Source organism: Heloderma suspectum, chromosome 3, assembly GCF_057233095.1.
Source record: "Heloderma suspectum isolate Gila_16-S chromosome 3, 16-S_ref, whole genome shotgun sequence".
Taxonomy (NCBI): domain Eukaryota; kingdom Metazoa; phylum Chordata; class Lepidosauria; order Squamata; family Helodermatidae; genus Heloderma; species Heloderma suspectum.
Window position 1 is genome coordinate 186,003,530 of NC_139460.1, and position 17,495 is coordinate 186,021,024.

The 17,495-nt window shown below is 44.9% G+C and overlaps 1 protein-coding gene and 1 long non-coding RNA gene across 21 annotated transcripts in view; one reads left to right on the forward strand and one right to left on the reverse strand.

Annotated features, from left to right (window-relative positions):
- LOC146350526 (uncharacterized) overlaps positions 1-17,495 on the reverse strand; it is a 201,994-nt gene that overhangs the window by 139,366 nt on the left and 45,133 nt on the right. The gene's annotated exons all lie outside the window — the stretch shown is intronic.
- ANXA7 (annexin A7) overlaps positions 2,061-17,495 on the forward strand; it is a 111,011-nt gene continuing 95,576 nt past the window's right edge. For both annotated transcript variants that reach the window (XM_084841396.1, XM_084841397.1), the window contains exon 1: positions 2,061-2,142. The gene's annotated coding sequence lies outside the window, so the exon portion shown is untranslated. The remainder of the gene's footprint in view (positions 2,143-17,495) is intronic.

Here is a 17,495-nt window from a genome sequence, read left to right on the forward strand (position 1 = left end):
ATAATGACCCCATTGTGTTCCGCTTCAGTTTCCTCCCTGAAAAGAGTTAAAGCAGCAAGAAGAGGATCGAGATCAATGAAAGATAATGGAAGACTCAGATTCAGGGAGAAGGGAGGCAGGGAAGGAAGCACGTGTAAAGGGAGTCAGTTGTGATCCTGCATTTAAAATGGAAGCAGAAAACCCCATTTTAAATGCAGGATTTTAGGCTGGTGTAGAAATGCCCTGGAGTTTAGCAGTTAAGCAGTCTAACACTTCCCCCTCCAAGGAAAATTGGCTGGTCTTTGCTGTTGTGACACCCCCAAAGGAACACACACCCTTTTAGTGTTGCTACTGTTGTGGGTGTCACTGCCTGGCAGGGTCTACAAATGTATGGAGAGTTCTACTCACATTCAAGTGAATGTGAATGGAGCTCTTGTTCAGGCCTTGCAGATTGAACACAGCAAGGTCTGAACTGAAGGGGGGCAGGAGACATAGGGGGTGGGGCTAGTATGCACAGGCTCATCCTCTACCCACTTTAAGCCCTCATGTACTCAGCTGAATGCTTGAACAAGGCTAAAGTCTCTTGAGCAAATGTAGCAGTCATGGGATAAGAGCAGAGGTACGGTTATAGACTGGTAACTGGTTAAAGAATAGGATGCAGAGAGTAGTAAGAAATGGATCTCGCAATGGAGTGATGCAAACAATGTGGTCCTTCAAGGATATTACTGAGACCAGTGCTTTTGAACTCGTTCATAAATAATCTGGAGATAAGGATGAGCAGTGAAGTCGGCAAATTTGCAATGACACCAAATAATTTCGGGTAGTTAAAAGAGAAAGAGACAGCAAAGAGCTCCAAAAGGATGTCTTCCCTGGAACAGGAAGACAGCTGCTGGCATGCATCCTGAGGGCCCAGGAGCTGGCAGCAGCGGCAACCCCCTGGAACAGGAAGACAGCTGCTGGCACACGTCCCGAGGGCCCAGGTAAGGAGCTGGGGGCCCATGCTGTGTGGCAGGCCTGAAGCGGGATTCAACCATCTGAATTCTGCTTCGGTTCCAGAGGCCAAAGCAGCCCAGCAGCCCAAAGCGAACTGGGCCTGCCTCGGAAGCCTCAAAGCTGCCTCCAAGGCAGATTGGGGGGGGGGGGTCCTTGTACAGCCCTACTAGATAGGCCTTTGGTCTGATCCAGCACAGCTCTTGTTATATTCTTAGGGACAAGCATGCCTAATTTGCTTTAGTGCAGCTGCCTTTTAATCCCCTGTGCCTTTCCCAGCTTTATGGCATACAGAAAATTAATGGATTTAGCTTTCCCTGGCTTGGTGATGTAATGATGGGAATAAGTCTCTTGATGAATTCCAGCCTGTTACACAGCTGTTAAAGGTACAGCAATCCTGTCAGAAACCAAGACAAGAACCCTGGAGGAGTGTGTGTAGTTAAATATACATGAAATTGCTTTATACTCAGACTATTGGTCCATCTAGGGCAGCCTTCCACAACCTGGTGCACCCCAGATGTGTTGAGCTAGAACTCCCATAATTCCCAGCTAGCATGGCCAATGGTCAGGGATAAGAGTTGTAGTCCAAAGAAATCTGGAGGTCACCAGTTTGGGGAAGGCAAGCAGGCACCCTCCAGATGTTTTGGACCACACCTCCCATAATCCCTGACCATTAGCTGGTTTGGGGTTTGTGGGAGTTGTCGTCCAAAACATCTGGCAGGCACAAGGTTGCTACCCTGAATTCGGTGGTCCGTTTTTACCAGACCAACGTTCGGTGCTCCCAGAGATTGAACCTGGGATCTTGTGCTTATAAATCACGCCTTTCACACATGCGTTACAAAGCAAACCCCCTGAAGTGATACACGTGTAACCCAGCTCTTGCGTTAATTTTAGCGTCAGATGTGAAGGGCAAGGATTTGGAAGCGGGGAAAGACGAAAAAAGCAAGGCAAAGCTTGGCAGTTTTCCTCACGGTGCAACTCCTGGCGGAACCACTTTCGCTTTCTCCAGCGCGGAAACGGCGGGCGGGGCGAAAGTATCCCCAGCCTCAGCCCCAGGGAAGGGGCGGGACAGGGTTTCCCAGCCTCGCCTTGCCTCGGCGACGTCTCCATTTTGCTGGTTGTGCTGCGTGTTGGTGGCCGGAGGGGACTCCGAGATTACTGGTGGCTTTTCAGGTGAGTGAGAGACCGCGGGGAGGGGGCTGCTTGGGCGGAGAATCCGGAGCAGCGGAGGGGGGGTCGTTGGCGGGGGAACGGACGCGCCGGACTCATTTTCTACAGGCGGAGAAAAATCCCAGTCGCTGCTGAAGACCCCCCGCCCTCCCCGTCTGCCGCCAGCATTCCCCTTAGCGGGGTGAGCTTTCCCTGCCGCTCTGCTTCTGCGGGCTTCCTTTAAAAGGAGTTCATGCGGGTACTGAGAGTCCTACCCACGCAGGCGGGTGCGCGCGCATCCCCCTCCCCGTCGAGCTGCTGGACGTCCTTGCCGTTTAAAGTTGTTCGACAGACGCTTGCAGTTATGGGCACAGGTCAACGTTGCCCCTTTTCCTGGATTGATAAATTCGGATAATAACCGCACATCCAGTTAAGTATCACACAGTTAGTGCCAGTTAGAAACCTGGTCTGCCGCTGCTTTAGGCGAGCTGGCTCCTCCCCCTCCACGCTCAGCTGGGTAACGAGCAGCCTAATAATGGCACAGGCAAGGACCTGCGGGCACCAGGGCGCTCCTCTCGGCAGTCGTTGAACGCTTGCCCCTGCCCCAGGCGGGCAGTGGGGGGTCAGAATGCTGTGGCTGCGTGTGCAAGGGGGCCTCACCTCGCCCGTTTCGTGGGGCCGAGACTCGGGATGTTGCTGCGTGCTGAGACGCTCGCTGCCCCCTCTTTAGAAAGCTCAAGCAGAGATGTTCTAGGGCGTTTGCACAGGTAAGGCAGGAGCCCCTGACCTAGTAGCACCACACACTGTTTGTTGCCTAATTCACTTCTCTGATTAGTAAATATGCAGTTCTCTGCTCAAAAAAGAAAGTACTAGAATGTGTTTTAAAATGTGCATGGTAGGTTAAAATATTTAAAACATACATAAATATTTATAAATGTACATTTTTTCAAGTGTGTGTGTGTATATATATATATACACATATATATGTGTATTTATGTACAATTTTTCATAAAGATTTTTTAAAATCCTCACATTAATGTGGAAACGGGACAAGAAACTTTTGAATGAATGCAGGAAGAAAGTAAAACAAGGATCCATGAAATCAAAAAGGTATCCTCATGACCATATGATTTTTAAAGGGGAGACCCCTCCCCAAACCACCATCCAGTCACAGAGCCCGTGTGCTTCCACGGACTGAACCAGGCAAATCACGGATCCGCCACTCGTGGGTGCAGCCACGGCACAAAAACATGGATTCCAGGCAGGGATCCTCGATTTCATATGATTTTTACAGAGCAAATCCCCAGCATATCACAGAGCACATCTGCCTCCACAGACTGAACCAGAAAAATTAGGCATCTGCCACTTGTGGGCACAGCTGTGGTGCAAACACATGGATTCAAGGCAGGGATCCTTAGGGATCCTCATGATTTTTACAAGAAACATACCCCCCAAACACCATCATATCACAGAGCACATTTGCCTCCAGGGACTGAATCAGAAAAATTGTAGATCCACCATTCATGGGCACAGGCACGGTACAAAATCATGGATAGGTATTTTATATGAGATCCACATGAAACTATGGTCAAATCATAGATCACATGGATGCCCATGTACTGAACCTTATTACTTGATTGTTCCACTACAATACAAAAGGATTGATTCAAGGCACAGATCCTCAGAAATGAACCTTAAAAATCATGGATCCTGTAATCACTTTTAAAACCCTGGGTTTTTAGGAATGAGTGAGCATGCTAGTGCACGCTGCCTGATCTCCTGCTGTGAGTGAGCACAGCTAAGAAGTAGCAGGTCAGTTAGCAATACAACGTAAATTAGCAATACAACATCAACAATTACAAAATAAAATAATATACAAAACAGAACAAATATATTATTGTATAATAATATACAGAACAGCACCAATGTCTGTAAAGAGAGCAAATATAGATTCAGGAGGATAAAACTGCAGTTTCAGTTATCATTAAAAGCCTGGAGAAGACGGATGCTCTTGACCATTTCTCAGAAGGTGGAATGAGAGGAGGCCAGGCACATCTCCCATGGGAGACAGTTTCAAAGCTTTGTTGCCAAGACAGAGAAGGTCCTGTCCGTTGTACCAGTGAAACTAACCTCAGACAGTGGCAGAATGTGAAGTGGAACCCTCCCTCCAGATTTTAAACAGTTGGGCTTGATCACGTGGAGACACATGGTCCTTCACATGATATTGGTTGAGGCTGGTAATGCTTCAAAGGTCAAGACCAGCATTTTGTATTTGGCATGGAAATATACCAGGAGCCAACGCAGCTTAAAAAATATGGGAGCAATTTGCTCCAGAAAATTGGTCCCTGACAGTAGTCTGGGAGCTAGCTGTCCACCAATGTAACTGGATGGCTACTAGTTCAACCACAATACGAGAGGAAGAAGACAAAAACCCAGTTGACTGTTGGTATGCTGTATTTTCTAATTTCTATGTCTAATGCAGTGTGTGTGACCAGCCCCGCCAATTTTGTTCCACAAGTGGCCACTATTGGTGATTTAGCGCTTCCGGAGTCAACCCCAAATGAGAGGAAATGCTCATTTCTGGAAGGGGGCAGATCAGCGGATCAGACCCAACGCCTGGTCCCCTTCCAGAAACATGCTTTCCCGCTTGTTTGGGGACTGGCCCCTGGAAGTGCTAAATTGCTGCCCTGCAAGTGGTAGGGGCCGCTTGTGCAATGGAATTGGCAGGACTGATGTGTGTGAACCAGAATCAGTAGTGAGCTCTACTAACAGATGGACAGCACTGGATTCTGCCCTTAGATACCACCGTTTAGGAAGTTCAATCCCTGAAAGTATCCAGGGCACCATCTATTGTCAGAGGACTTTCAGTTTTTATGACCCAGGATGTGGACAAGGTGCTTGTGTAAGTTAGCCCAAGCACCCTTGTTCTTCGTGAATTTTGATATCCCGAAGGGAGGTGATGACTAGCTCATTTTGAGAGGTTATCCATTCTTCCCTGCTGGTTGGAGTGGTGAGACCACTTCTGAAATAAACACCCTTGGGTCCAGCAGATGTGACTAATTATAGGCCAGTAGCTAACATCCCTTTCCTGGCAAGGTGCTTGAGAGGGTGGTGGCAGATAAAATCCCATCACTCGTGGATGAAATTGATTTTCTAGATCCAGCTTCAATCAAGGTTTTGGCCTGGTTTCAGCACAGAAAATGCAGTGGCCACCCTGTGGGATGAGCTTTGCTGGGAGAGAGACAAAGGGGGGGGGTGCAACCCAGTTGATTCTCCTGGACCTTGCAGTGGCTTGCTATAGCATCAACCATGACATCCTTCAGGATAGGCGGGCTGAGTTGTGTGTGTGTGGTAGAGCTTTGCAATAGTTCCATTCATACTTGGCCATTTACAGAAGGTGGTGCTGGGGGGTGTCTGCTAAACTCCTTGGCATGCTTTGGGGCCCAACTAGGTTCCATCTTGTCTCAAATGCTGCTTAACATCTACATTGAAGCCGCTGAGTGAGGTCATTAGGAGATTTAGAGTGTAGTGTCATCAGTATGCGGATGACACACAGCTCTGTCTGTCTTCCTCATCTGATCCTGGTGGGGAAGTGGATGTGCTTAATCAGTGCCTGGCCATGATAATGGACATAATGAGGACAAATAAACTGAAGTTCAATCCAGCTTTATGTTGCTTTTGCTGCAACAGACCAATACAGTGATCTGTCCAGGTTGGATTCTGACTCTGGGTGCTTCCAGATGGAGGGCTCCTAGCACTACCAAAACATTGTGCATCTATTGCATCTTTTCATCCCTCTCTGATTGTTAATCTGGTAGGAAAAAATACAGAGCAAATGGTGGGATAACATGGGAGGGTTATAAAGGAAGATGCTGCCATCTGGACTCCCCCCCCCCTTAAATTATGCATTTGAAGCAGGGAGATTGCAAAATAAAAGCATTATGTGGAAGCACCTTTAGTAATAACATGAATTAGACCCACTGGTATTAATGGGACATAAGTTAGTCATTACTAACTTAATTCACATTGATTAGTATCCAGTGTTAGTCATATGTAGACCAAACCAATTGAAATGTTTGGGACTTCAATCTCCTGCATTTCAGTGGATCACAACAAACTCTGGCAAATTCTTAAAGTGATGGGAGTACCAGACCACCTTACCTGTCTCCTGAGAAACCTGTATGAGGGTCAAGAAGCAACAGTAAGAACCAGACATGGAACAACCGACTGGTTCAAAATTGGGAAAGGAGTACGACAAGGCTGCATATTGTCGCCCTGCTTATTTAACTTATATGCAGAGTACATCATGAGAAACGCCAGGTTGGATGAATCAGAGGTCGGAATTAAGATTGCTGGGAGAATTATCAACAACCTCCGATATGCAGACGATACCACCCTAATGGCAGAAAGTGAAGAGGATCTCAAGAGCCTCTTGTTGAGGGTGAAAGAGGAGAGTGCAAAAGCTGGTTTGAAACGCAACATTAAGAAAACGAAGATCAAGGCATCTGGCCCCATCCCTTCCTGGCATATAGAAGGGGAAGAAATGGAAGCAGTGGCAGATTTTACTTTCTTGGGCTCCAAGATCACCTCAGATGGTGACTGTAGCCATGAAATTAAAAGACGCTTGCTCCTTGGGAGGAAAGCTATGGCAACCTAGACAGCATAGTAAGAAGCAGAGACATCACCTTGCCAACAAAGGTCCGTCTAATCAAAGCTATGGTTTTCCCAGTAGTAACGTATGGCTGTGAGAGCTGGACTATAAGGAAGGCTGAGCGCCGAAGAATTGATGCTTTCGAACTGTGGTGCTGGAGAAGACTCTTACGAGTCCCCTGGACTGCAAGGAGGTCAAATCAGTCCATCCTAAAGGAAATCAACCCTGAGTGCTCATTGGAAGGACAGATACTGAAGCTGAAGCTCAAATATTTTGGCCACCTAATGCGAAGACAAAACTCCCTGGAAAAGACCCTGATGCTGGGAAAGATTGAAGGCAAAAGGAGAAGGGGGCGGCAGAGGATGAGATGGCTAGATAGCATCACCGATGCAATGAATATGAACTTGAGCACACTCCGGGAGAGAGCGCAGAACAGGAAGGCCTGGCGTGCCATGGTCCATGGGGTCACGAAGAGTCGGACACGACTGAACGACTGAACAACAAGTCTACATAACACTAACACTGGATACTACCCATTGACTACAATAGGCCTGCTCTAAATATGACTAGATCTGTATCAAAACCATATTGTGGCAAGTTCAAAACATTGGGTGCTTCTTCATGAGGCTTTTATTATGCAATAAACAAGCCTCATTAACAGAACCTTAGAGAGGTTCATGCAGAAATGGTTAGAATCAAATGTTTTGGTAAGTTACTATTCAGTGGTTTCCTGCTGGTCTGTTTGAAACTCCTTTGGTGGAGAATAGCAGCTGTCAGGTCAGTTAGATAATAAAGCAACAACATCTCTTACGTTGAAAGCAAGGACACAGCACAATCCTATACACACTTCCCTGGGATCAAAGCCCATTCATAGAACACAGTGTGCTTTACTTCAGAGTAAACATTAATAAGAATGCACAGTTAAAGTTTGATAATACCACAGGATATCTGAGCCAATTTCATGGCCACCAAAAAATGGTTTGCCATATGATTTTCTTGGTTGCAATTATACATTAATGTTAATCAAATAATTAATTGAAATGTGTGTATTATAACAACATGAGATAAATGATTTCAGAACATTTTTGTTCCCATAATCAATACAATCTTTCAACATTTACATGTTGAGCTAGAAACCCATACTCATTACCATTGACCGTAAAAAAGAAAAGGGCTGCTATCATACTGCTTTTACTGCTATCTGCTATCTGATTCTATAAATGTTCCCAGAAGTAAGTCTCACCAACTCCAGTATGGCTTATGCAATAGAAAAGGAGGGGCCAGCAAGCAGGCTCCTGATTGCCTCCTCTCATGATTTTATTCACCTGAGGGACAATCCCCAAATGGGGCTCATGTTATATCCATTTGTACCCTTTGTTGTTGTTGTTCAGTCGTTCAGTCGTGTCCGACTCTTCGTGACCCCATGGACCATAGCACGCCAGGCCTTCCTGTCCTGCGCTCTCTCCCGGAGTGTGCTCAAGTTCATATTCATTGCATCGGTGATGCTATCTAGCCATCTCATCCTCTGTCGTCCCCTTCTCCTTTTGCCTTCCATCTTTCCCAGCATCAGGGTCTTTTCCAGAGAGTTTTCTCTTCGCATTAGGTGGCCAAAATATTTGAGCTTCACTTTCAGTATCTGTCCCTCCAATGAGCACTCAGGGTTGATTTCCTTTAGGATGGACTGATTTGACCTCCTTGCAGTCCAGGGGACTCGTAAGAGTCTTCTCCAGCACCACAGTTCGAAAGCATCAATTCTTCGGTGCTCAGCCTTCCTTATAGTCCAGCTCCCACAGCCATACATTACTACTGGGAAAACCATAGCTTTGATTAGACGAACCTTTGTCGGCAAGGTGATGTCTCTGCTTCTTACTATGCTGTCTAGGTTTGCCATAGCTTTCCTCCCAAGGAGCAAGCGTCTTTTAATTTCATGGCTACAGTCACCATCTGAGGTGATCTTGGAGCCCAAGAAAGTAAAATCTGCCACTGCTTCCATTTCTTCCCCTTCTATATGCCAGGAAGTGATGGGGCCAGATGCCATGATCTTAGTTTTTTTAATGTTGAGTTTCAAGCCAGCTTTTGCCCTTAGTAAACAAATAATAGACAACTAGCATTTGTAGAAGAAGTTTCTCCTAGAATAATTTTCCTTACATCTTTTCATGGCTAAGGGCCAAAATAGACATGATGATGCATGAATCTTTATCAACCATGTTTGGGTTTTTGATAGGGATGTCCATCACTGGGAATTCAGGTTCTTTTTTTGTCTTGATGAACTGAAGTTTTGTGGGGGGTCTTTGTGTTGAGCCAGTATCCTTTGCATATTCAATCAGTTGTTGTTGTTGTTGTTCAGTCGTTCAGTCGTGTCCGACTCTTCGTGACCCCATGGACCATAGCACGCCAGGCCTTCCTGTCCTGCGCTCTCTCCCGGAGCGTGCTCAAGTTCATATTCATTGCATCCGTGATGCTATCTAGCCATCTCATCCTCTGCCGTCCCCTTCTCCTTTTGCCTTCAGTCTTTCCCAGCATCAGGGTCTTTTCCAGGGAGTTTTCTCTTCGCATTAGGTGGCCAAAATATTGGAGCTTCAGCTTCAGTATCTGTCCTTCCAATGAGCACTCAGGGTTGATTTCCTTTAGGATGGACTGATTTGACCTCCTTGCAGTCCAGGGGACTCGTAAGAGTCTTCTCCAGCACCACAGTTCGAAAGCATCAATTCTTCGGCGCTCGGCCTTCCTTATAGTCCAGCTCTCACAGCCATACGTTACTACTGGGAAAACCATAGCTTTGATTAGACGGACCTTTGTCGGCAAGGTGATGTCTCTGCTTCTTACTATGCTGTCTAGGTTTGCCATAGCTTTCCTCCCAAGGAGCAAGCGTCTTTTAATTTCATGGCTACAGTCACCATCTGAGGTGATCTTGGAGACCAAGAAAGTAAAATCTGCCACTGCTTCCATTTCTTCCCCTTCTATATGCCAGGAAGTGATGGGGCCAGATGCCATGATCTTAGTTTTTTCAATGTTGAGTTTCAAGCCAGCTTTTGCCCTTAGTAAACAAATAATAGACAACTAGCATTTGTAGAAGAAGTTTCTCCTAGAATAATTTTCCTTACATCTTTTCATGGCTAAGGGCCAAAATAGACATGATGATGCATGAATCTTTATCAACCATGTTTGGGTTTTTGATAGGGATGTCCATCACTGGGAATTCAGGTTCTTTTTTTGTCTTGATGAACTGAAGTTTTGTGGGGGGTCTTTGTGTTGAGCCAGTATCCTTTGCATATTCAATCAGTTGTTGTTGTTGTTGTTCAGTCGTTCAGTCGTGTCCGACTCTTCGTGACCCCATGGACCATAGCACGCCAGGCCTTCCTGTCCTGCGCTCTCTCCCGGAGCGTGCTCAAGTTCATATTCATTGCATCCGTGATGCTATCTAGCCATCTCATCCTCTGCCGTCCCCTTCTCCTTTTGCCTTCAGTCTTTCCCAGCATCAGGGTCTTTTCCAGGGAGTTTTCTCTTCGCATTAGGTGGCCAAAATATTGGAGCTTCAGCTTCAGTATCTGTCCTTCCAATGAGCACTCAGGGTTGATTTCCTTTAGGATGGACTGATTTGACCTCCTTGCAGTCCAGGGGACTCGTAAGAGTCTTCTCCAGCACCACAGTTCGAAAGCATCAATTCTTCGGCGCTCAGCCTTCCTTATAGTCCAGCTCTCACAGCCATACATTACTCCTGGGAAAACCATAGCTTTGATTAGACGGACCTTTGTCAGCAAGGTGATGTCTCTGCTTCTTACTATGCTGTCTAGGTTGGCCATAGCTTTCCTCCCCAGGAGCAAGCGTCTTTTAATTTCATGGCTACAGTCACCGTCTGCGGTGATCTTGGAGTCCAAGAAAGTAAAATCTGTCACTGCTTCCATTTCTTCCCCTTCTATATGCCAGGAAGTGATGGGGCCAGATGCCATGAACTTCGTTTTTTTAATGTTGATTTTCAAACCCGCTTTTGCACTCTCCTCTTTCACCCTCAACAAGAGGCTCTTGAGATCCTCTTCGCTTTCTGCCATTAGGGTGGTATCGTCTGCATATCAGAGGTTGTTGATAATTCTCCCAGCAATCTTAATTCCGACCTCTGATTCATCCAACCCGGCATTTCTCATGATGTACTCTGCATATAAGTTAAATAAGCAGGGTGACAATATGCAGCCTTGTCGTACTCCTTTCCCAATTTTGAACCAGTCGGTTGTTCCATGTCTGGTTCTTACTGTTGCTTCTTGACCCTCGTACAGGTTTCTCAGGAGACAGGTAAGGTGGTCTGGTACTCCCATCACTTTAAGAATTTGCCACAGTTTGTTGTGATCCACACAATCAAAGGCTTTAGCATAGTCAATGAAGCATTCAATCAGTACTCCATTGCTTTTTGAATGAGAGAGGATAACCACCCGCTGTTCAAACATTCATGCACCAACTCTCTTTTGTTTTGCTAATCTGTTTTGTTTTGCAATTGTCAAAATGGAAAGTTGTTTTTTTTTTGTACTTGGAATGGAAATGATGATGGTTATTTTACTATTCCCCTCCATAGTTCATGGGGAGGGGATTAACTCATTCCTTCCCAGCCACAATCCTGATCCATATTAGTTCTCACAGGCATGTCCCTTTGATATCAGTGAGACATATTTTCCTAGGTATAAGTGCTGTGTGCAGAAGATCCTATTTGTATCAAGCCAAAGTTGTCTTTCAAAAATAAAAATACCTTCATATTTTTCAATATCACCCTCTTCCCAAGTGTCACTGGATGTCAGAAGGCAAAACCACGAGCATCTGTGTGTGTCCATGAAGGGGGGGGGGGGAGACAGCAAAATGGAATCCCACCCACACCCTCTTTTGGCAGTTCATGGAAGGCTGGAATATTATAACCCTGCACCCTTTTATTTACACTGCAATTCTATGTATGTCTGCCTAGAAGTAAGCCTATCAACTTCAGTGGGACTTAGTCCTGGGTAACTATACTACATACACTTATAGGATTGCATCCTATACGATTATAGCCCCCATGTGGGGCGGGGGGGGGTGGAGGAGAGAAAAATTCACACACACACACACACACACACACACACGGTGGTGTCTTCTGGATAACTGCGTCCTGCTCCCCAAGCAGGATGGAATCAGCTTTCCTCCTCGACCTTAACTTCTTTTGGAGTGTGTGTGTGGGGGGGAGATATAGAGATAATGGTGTGGTGTAGCGGTTAGAGTGTCAGACTGGGACTTGGGAGATCCAGGTTTTAGTCCCCACCCAGCCATGAAGCCCACTTGGTGACTTTGGGCCATAGAATCATAGCATAGTAGGGTTGGAAGGGGCCTATAAGACCATCAAGTTCAACCCCCTGCTCAATGCTGGAATCCAACTCAAAACATCCCTGACAAGCGGCTGTCCAGCTTCATCTTGAATGCCTCCAGTGTGGGAGAGCCCACTACCTCCCTAGGTAATTGGTTCCATTGTTGTATTGCTGTAACAGTCAGAAAGTTTTTTCCTGATGTTCAGCCAAATCTGGCTTCTGTAACTTGAGCCCATTATTCCGTGTCCTGCATTCCGGGATGATGGAGAAGAGATCCTGACCTTCCTCTCTGTGACAACCTTTCAAGTACTTGAAGAGCGCTATCCTATCTCCCCTCAGTCTTCTCTACTCAAGGCTAAACATGCCCAGTTCTTTCAATCTCTCCTCATAGGACTTTGTTTCCAGTCCCCTGATCATCTTCGTTGCCCTCTTCTGAACCCTGTCCAGTTTGTACGCATCCTTCTTAAAGTGTGGTGCCCAGAACTGGACACAATACTCCAGATGAGGCCTAACCAGTGCTGAGTACAGGGGAATGAGTACTTCCTGGGATTTGGAAGCTATGCTTCTATGAATGCAGCCCAAAATCGCATTTGTCTTTTTTGCAGCCACATCACATTGTTGGCTCATATTCCGCTTGTGACCGACAACAATTCTAAGATCCTTCGCACTTGAAGTATTGTTGAGCCACATATCCCCCATCTTGTAACTGTGTATTTGGTTTCTTTTTCCTAGATACAGAACTTGGCATTTACCCCTATTAAATTTCATTCTGTTGTTTTCTGCCCGTTGTGCAAGCCTATCAGTTCATTCATTCATTCATTCATTTCATTTCTTCATTTCAAGATCACTTTGAATTTTGTTTCTGTCTTCCAGGATATTAGCTATCCCACCCAATTTTGTGTCATCTGCAAATCTGATAAGCATTCCCTGCACCTCCTCCTCCAAGTCAGTCATAAAAATGTTGAAGAGCACTGGGCACAGGACTGAACCGTGTGGTACTCCGTTTGTTACCTCTCCCCAGTTTGAGAAGATCCTATTGATAAGCACTCTTTGAGTCCGATTCTGTAGCCAACTGTGGATCCACCTGATTGTTGTTTCATCTAGCCCACTTTGAGCTAGTTTGCTCATCAGGAGATCATGGGGCACTTTGTTGAAAGCTTTGCTGAAGTCGAGATATATGATGTCTACAGCATTCCCACAGTCCACAAGGGAGGTGACTTTGTTGCAGAACCCAGAGTCAGAGAGACCACGGAGTGAAGGAAAAAGAGATTCTTTATTTAACGCGCGGGCTTAAGGCTGGAATCGTTTCCAAAGAGCCAGAAGCCCCGATTTACATTAGCACATTGGTTTTATAGACATTGTGACACATATGAAACGGCTCCTCCTCCCCCTCCCGCATGGGGTTGCAATCCTCAACATTTCTTCTCTTAGCACTATTGTTTATAATACAAGAACTGGGTTATAGGGTAGCCATGATAAGGAGAGAACAGAAGAGAACAGCAGAGAACAAGATATACAACTGTATGACCTTTGACAAGATAAGGAATTCCTGTGTCTTGTCAGCTTACAACAATATATTCAAGGGAGAAAGAGCTCAGCAAGAACATGAAGCATGAGACTGCATGAGGCTACTTAGTCTGACCCCTGATATGGCTGCTACATTCCCCCCTTAAATGCATAATTTCATTACAATTATAGCATTACTGATAACTATACAAAGCTTTTTGTGACATACATATTACTTAGCCTCTTGTTGGGCTATTAGAGCGTAGAGGGCAGCAGTTTTATTAGCTGAGACATAAAACAGATTGGTTAAACAGCGCATAAGACAAGGAACGCAGAGACATAACAGAACTTTTATGAACAACACTGGTAGAATTAGGATGAACAATGCTTTTAAGCTAGCTAAGATCTGGAAGCCAAAGGGTCAACTAATTGAGCTAATTGTTTTGTCTTATTGTTTTGTAAGCTACTATATTGTGCAGCTTGTTGATTTGTTTATTTACAGCATTGCCATTATCAGTTAAGTTAAAACAACAGAGCTTTTGGTGTGTCTCACAACTTAAATGATGAAGAAGGAAGAGGTAATCTATACCAGCTCTATTTTCTAGAACTGCACCTCTTAGATCACGCAACTCTTTATTTAACAATGACAATGCTCGTGAGGTGGCATTTATGCTTTTGGCTAAGCTGCAAGCTAACCGGTTGATTTCCAGACCATCAGCCACGGCTAAACCTGGAACCTCAACTAGTGACATTGCTAAGGCCAATTTTTCTGAGTCAGAATATAACTGCACATGACTATTACAATTTTTAGTTAGTTGGAGTGCTCGAGGCTGCCGTCGACGGATTTTCTCGGGCTACAGGGGAAGAATTGGCACCAGTTCAATTGGCGGCTGAGGCAACATGGGTGGTTATCAGACAAGTTGGCAGGAATGAATGACCAAGTGCGGGAATTACATGTCTAAAACTATCCATGAGGCAAAAGCATGTGGGCATCATTAAAAGATATGTTTTGAATTTTATTACAGTGGAAGGGGGCCAGGGATAGCTTTGTATTTTCTGGAAAATTTTGACAATTAAGCATTCGTGCACACGTAGCATTTGTTTCAGCAACGATGGGGGTGCGTAGAGTGAACTCTGTAGGGGGTAGGATCTTTGCAACCACGCCCCAATTAGCATTTTGGGAATAAGTTAAACTTACACCATAAACTTTTAACATGGTATCTTTTTGAATTTTCCCAGGATGTCTACAGACAGGTATTAGGCAAGAGCTAATAAGCCTGTTTGCAGGTATACCTCTTGGCAAACAAAAATGTTTTACTCTCGTGATGTTAGCCAGGTGAAGCCAGTAATTATCAGCAAATCACTGGGACAAACTTTCTCTTTCAGGGGCTGGCCCCCCTTTTTGCACCTTATTAAGGAAACACAATGCAACACTACTAACACTACAACACGCATGTTTGATCTTCTTTGGGATCTGACCGTATGCTGGGCAGCTATTCACCTGGCAAGCTGCAGTAGGGTCTAGTCCCCTTCTTCAGTTCTCCAGTTGCAGGTCTGACCGTACGCAGGGGGACAGTTTCCCGGTGTGTCCACAGTAAGGTCTAGCCTGAGTCTTCTTACTGCTTTTTCAGAATGATTTTTAAAGGATTTTCAGGATTTCTGTTTATGGTCTACTTTCCCCCTCTCGCTCTCTTGACTCGTGTCCAATGTATCCAGGGTTTAATTCTAGCTGCTTTCATAGCTGCGGGGGTGGAAAGTATGACAGTTTTCAGTCCTCTCCATCTGGGAGTCAAAGGGTTATTTTTCCCTCTTTAACTCATACTTTAACTCTTGGTTGGAAAGGATGAGCTTCTGTGATGGGAATGGCTTATTTTTTTAAGACAAAGCGGTGCTGGGCTTGAAGAACTTTGCTCAGTGTTTGAACTTTTTGTTTAAGGCTAACTTTTGCTTGCTTTTGATGCTGCTCCAGTGTCAATTATGAAGTCAATGTCACGGCCCCTCACAGTCAATATCACGGCCCCTCTCAAGCTGTCTCCCTCTTCGCCCATTCTGGCCTCTTTGGTTTTTTCCTTTGTGTATTTGATTTATTTTATTTGGGCATTCATGCCACTAATGTCCATCTTGTCCACACTGGGCACACTGGTTCTTTTTTAAGAATCTTCTGCCTCTGCTGGGTCTTCTTCTTTTCTTCTTTCATCCATGTCTTCTTGGGCCTCTGGGTTGAGGGAGGTATACTGGCGACAGGCATTTGAAAGACGCTCCAAGTACGCTCTGGGGCCTCGGTGGCACCTTGCAGCACTTTAGACACTTTGGTCATATTAACTGACTTCTTCATACCTGCTTTCATGGCTTTTAACAGCAGGGTTTGATACTGGGTGAGGCGCTCTAGCCGCACTTGTGTTTTGGGATTCCAGCGAGGGGGGGATTTATTTACAAGGAGACTTTATTGGGTAACTTACAGCACACAGGCGTACTTAATGGCTGGATCAGACAGCTTCTCTGAACCACGACCTATTGGGCTAAATGGGTTTTTATACCATACATGTTACCCATGAGGCAGCACAACACTAGCAAGCATTTTTAGCATAGGCTAGAAGTGTTTGGTTCTCAGGCACAGCTTCCTGTAAACAACTTCGCTTCTTAAAGTGCTTGATAACACTTTTATTTATTAGTATGGGAAGACAAATTTTTTCTTTCTTTTGCTTTCCTTTTCTTTGCTGATCTGCCTGTATTGCAGATCATGTTTCAAACTTTTTATATAAAACTTTCTGCTCCATGCACCAGCCTTGTCTCTTTATTTGTCTTTTTCAAGTTAAACTCACTCACTTAAACCTTTCTGCCTTACACTAGTCCCAATGACACACATTTGGGATAGGCTCTTCTTCTCCTTCTAGTTACATTTTCTTCATCTTAAAGAACTATTACATTATTGTGGCTACTTTACCCCAGGTAATAAGCTCCAGGCACAATCAGCTGCTTTTAATTTACCATGGGGGCAACTATGGCCACGCTTCTTTTTTATAAATGTTTTTTCTTTGCCTCTTGCCTTTTCTTTCTTTTTTTTTCCCTCTCTTCTCTATCTGTCTGCTACTTTCTCTATTCCTTCTTTTCTACTTGCTTTTGTCTTTCTTTCCTTGTCATCCATTGGGAACCACACTTAGTATTATTTGGAGTTGCAACTAACACTAATCTGCAAATATCACATATATTTTATGATATTTAAGAAATCATAAAATATACACAACAAACATTTTCTGCAATTTAACACAATGAATGGAAAACACTTCTTGCATGGTAAGGCATGATGGAGCAGATCCAGCAATTATACTGCTCTTCTGGCTGAAAGCTCAGGGCTCATTAAAATCAAGGGACGGGCATACCCACACACGCAAAGAGTTCTAGGTCACCATTTTTGCATCGGCAACTCTATGCTGCATGAATTCTGGCAAAAGGAAATCTAAAAGTCACAGATCAAACTTAGCCTGCTGTACACTGAGTTGACTACAAACACAGACACACGGTCCACAGCGATGAGAGTTCAAGTTTATCAAAAGCTTCACAGCACTGTCCATGGCAAGTTTTTGACAATTTAAAATTTTAGTTCATGTGCAGAGTGTCTCTAAAAAGCCCAGATGATGATGGAGGCAAACAGTGAAGGCTCTGGGCAATGAAGATGCGATGTTTCCAGCAAAGGCTCTCTACTTTTGCATGAGTTTAAAAAGGGAAAGTGTGGCCCTACACCCCTTTTGACAGACAAGGGCCTTTAACTTTTTAGCAAGGCCTCTGTCTAAACAGAGCGGCACAGCTCAGCTCTCTAGCCGTGACACTTTAACCTGGGCAACTCCTTTGTAAATTTTATTTTACTTCTGTCAGGTTCTCTCACAGACATTTTAAAAACTTAC